This window comes from Carlito syrichta, unplaced genomic scaffold (assembly GCF_000164805.1).
Source record: "Carlito syrichta isolate Samal-C Ts95f unplaced genomic scaffold, Tarsius_syrichta-2.0.1 Scaffold30355, whole genome shotgun sequence".
NCBI lineage: Eukaryota > Metazoa > Chordata > Mammalia > Primates > Tarsiidae > Carlito > Carlito syrichta.
In genome coordinates this window covers 1-3,941 of record NW_006974451.1, presented here as the reverse complement: position 1 = coordinate 3,941, position 3,941 = coordinate 1, and the positions used below count along the sequence as shown (strand labels likewise).

General features: G+C 39.7%; 1 pseudogene; it reads right to left on the bottom strand.

Annotated features, from left to right (window-relative positions):
- Window positions 1-359: 359 nt before the first annotated feature.
- Window positions 360-690, bottom strand: LOC103272306 (annotated as a pseudogene).
- Window positions 691-3,941: the final 3,251 nt, after the last annotated feature.

The window sequence follows — 3,941 nt, the reverse complement described above, 5'->3', positions numbered from 1 at the left end:
TATACATTGACTTTATCCTGTTTTAGGTCAATAAGGAGAGTTTTTAGTCACACACATAGGTTACACCTGGAGAACTGGCTTGTCTCACTCACACACACACACACACACACACACACACACACACACACACACACACACACCTCTGGTAGGAGGTAATGTTGGGACAGAAGTACAGAATTTCTAGTTTGTTGTTCCAAGTATGTACAACATGCAGCACTGCTGAATCAGGTAATCATATGCACAAGGCACAGAAGATGAGGTGTGGACTCATAGAAAGCAATCAAATGGAAATAAAAAGGGCTTTTTCTTTCAGAATTCCCCTGTCTTTATTTGTGGAGGTTATCCAATACGTTCTTTAATTACATTCCACACTTCTGAATCCATTCCTGAGTTATTATGCTGTACTTTGTTTTGTGGATTCCAACAGTCTTGGGAACTAAAGGATCATCTGGATTGAGGTCACACAACAGAGAACAGATGGACAAGAGTACTTTTGAAATAGTGCTGCAGACAACTATGACCTAGAATATAAAGACAAATGCTGCCATTACTGTTAACATTTGGATGATAAATACTTGTTGTACCTGCAACCTTATGTGGTTTGAAGGGCTAATCTTTTGGGAAGTGAATTGTCAAGAAAAACACTCCATCCTGATAGAGTCTGTCTTTGGCCCCCATTATTGTATCTTGCCATGGAACATATCACCTCCGACAGGACCTGCCAATCACTGTACTGGGGATCCCATGGCAGGTCATTCAATTCCTTTGGATATTCTTCAGAGTGGTGGTGGGAGGTGGGTGGCTGCTTGCTCCAGGTAGAGGACAGGGGTGGGGGAGGTTTGGAAAAGAGTCCAGAGAGCATGAGGCTGCCTCTGTGATCACACAGTGGGAAACAATGGTAAGCCAGGAGAATGGGTCCAGAGGGACTGGCTGAGCCTGAGCCTGTTGCAGAGGTCACACCATCACCTGTGGCCCCTTTATGTGTTGCAGCCTCAGGAATCACTGCTGCCAGAACAACTTCTTCCTTCCTGGTTCAGCTCTGCTGATCCCTCTGCCAGAGAAAAGGCCAAGATCTGGCTCTGTGAACACCTTTAGGTTCACCAGTAAGAGGGACAGGTACAAACTGCTTTCCGGCCTCATTTCTTTATTTATTTACTTATTTATTTGTTTGTTTCTTTAGAGGTGAGTTCTTATTATGTTGCCTAGGTTGGTCTCAAACTCCTGGACTCAAACATTCTTCTTGCCTAGAGCTTCCCAAAGCACTTGCATTACAGGTATGAGCCACTGCTCACTGTCTGTAAGATCCTTCTGGTTAAAGTGTCTTGAAGAGTTTGTTGAATACTCTCTGCAATAAAAAAATAATAAAAATCAGACAACAAATAATATAAAATGAAAATTATCAAAAGTGACTATTTGGGGATTCTGTAAATTACCAAAGCGATAAATAAATCCTGAAGTACTTACTCTTGGAAAAGTTCTAAAGTTTTGGGTAAGGATAGGAAAAATTGATGGCATTTTACCTGGGACTGCTCTCTTCCACTCCAGTTCAGTCTGTATGAACTTTATAAAAGTATAGTTTTACCAACACGAGTATGGCAGCAAAAAATTGCAGCTTGATGCCAAAGAGAGTGGACTTTAGTTAGAACAGAGCTCTGAGCAAGATCCTTCAGTGTTTTCAGTTAAATGTGATGAACTCTGCAGTGAATTCACAGAAAGAGCCCACAGCTTTCCTATTCCAAGGTGATGCCTTGGTTGGAACAAGTGGTATGCCAGCAGAATTTTAATACTGGATTCCTGGAATTGTGGGATGTAGCCTTGCTGAGGCTGCACCCTTTCCTGATGAATTAGAAGCTGCAGGGATGATTGATAAAGATCCAAAAGGGTCCAGTTAAAAGTACAAGCATACGAGGCAAGAACTGCTGCATTCAGAATGAAGTCCTCAAACACCACACTAATGAACTGGAAGAAGCATCATGAGCTTGTGGTGTTTTAGTGAAACTGCCCAAATCATTGATAATTATTAAGTTATGCTAGAACATAGGCAAGTCCTGAAGATTCTTGCTACAAATTAAAAATAATAATAAGAAGAAAAGTGATAGCAGTAGTGAAAAACCAAGTGGAAAATATAATTCAAAATAGTTATTTTATAGATGTTCAAATTATTCTTCCTTTGGTGGGAATAGTGGGACCAGTTATTAAATGAAAATGTGCATGAGAGAAGCATCTGCATTCTGTAGTATTATCTGGTTAGTAAATATACATAAAGCTTTGTTCATTGCACATTTAGCATTTCTGCCCTTTACTATATGTACTTTATCTCGATTTAAAACATAACAAAGCCAAACATAGACTCTTTTAAACAAAATAGCAAAAAATAAGTAAGAATAAGCAAATAATTATGGAAGATCAATCTTATTAAAGAAAAGTGTGAAATGTGCCTGGGATAATGCTAAAGTATTAGAAAATAGAAGGAAACTTTCTATGCCTCTTCTCTGATTGAGGCTACACAGATTTAGTCTCTATTTGTTTTCCTTAAAACAAAGGGTATTTTATGTTATTGTGCTCACAAAAGAGGTCCTCAGCTTTCTGTTGTCTCTCTTCAGGCTGCTGTACCCACCTGGAAATTTGCATAGTGCCCTCTAGAAAGGACTTTCCCTTGTAAGTGTGAGATAAAAGCTCAGTTTTTACCTGGCCTTGGCTGATAGAACGCCTCAGCTTAACTTCTGAAAATGAGATTTTCTGCTTAGCTCCTGGGACTACTGAAGTTCTGGGTCCCTAGTAAGGATAGAGGGAGAAGAGGAAGGCGAATACCATGGGAAAATGAACTCTGGGGCCACACTGCCTCCCATGTGTACTCTTTCCACGTGTTAGATGTGTATGTCACCAAAATAGGAATTTTTAAATTGAGATCTGTGAGTGAGGAATATTCCAGTAGGGGCAGGGACCTGTACTCTGGTGAAGATTGTCATACAAAAGGAAGGGGATGGTGTATGCATCTTCTAGAAGTCCCTTTGTAGCCTGCAAATCTTGTATTCTTTCTAAAAGTTGAATATTTTTGATTTATAAATCCAAATAACACTTTTTGCAGTCTGACATTTTAGAAATGGGAAATTATGGAAATGTCTTAGTTTGTATAAATGATCTCACACTTCTCTCTCATTATTTCAGAATTTATTTGGGATATTGTGGTGACCCAGACTCCATTCTCCCTTCCCATCACCCTTTGAGAGTCAGCCTCCATCTCTTGCAAGTCTAGTCAGAGCCTCCTACATAGTAATGGGGACACACATTTGAACTGGTACCTGCAGAAAGTAGGCCAGTCTCTACAGCTCCTGATTTATTTGGTTTCCAACTGCTTCTCTGGTTCAGATATGTTCAGAGGCATTGGGTCAGACACTGATTTCATACTGAAAATTCACGGGGTGGAGGCTGAGGATATTGGAGTTTATTACTGCATGCAATACATACAAGCTTCTCCCACAGTAATATAATCTCATAAAAACCTTCACTGCTTGAAGTGATCCAGTTGCCTATGTGTGTTGTTTGGGTGGGGAGAAGCTCAGCAGATTCTCTGAGTCTGTGTAAGAGGAAGATGTTGGAGAAATCAGGGGAATAGGTCTGTCCCATGAGTACCTTGTTTATACCTCAACTACCATTCATCTATGTCTCCCTCAGCTGCAACAACCTTAGCATGTTATAAGCAGTAGAAGAATGGTGGGTTGTTCCATCATGATGACATAATGCTCATGATACAACTGAATAAAAGTGCATCTGCTTCTTACATTTGTCAAATAAAATGACCCAGAATAAATACCAGTCATTGCCACAAATAGGAATGCACCTGAAGTCCATCTGTTTTTATATATTCTGATAACATAATTATTAGTTAGTATTCAGAAATTGGTATTTTCCACTTTCTCTTTTTTATACTTTCCCTACTT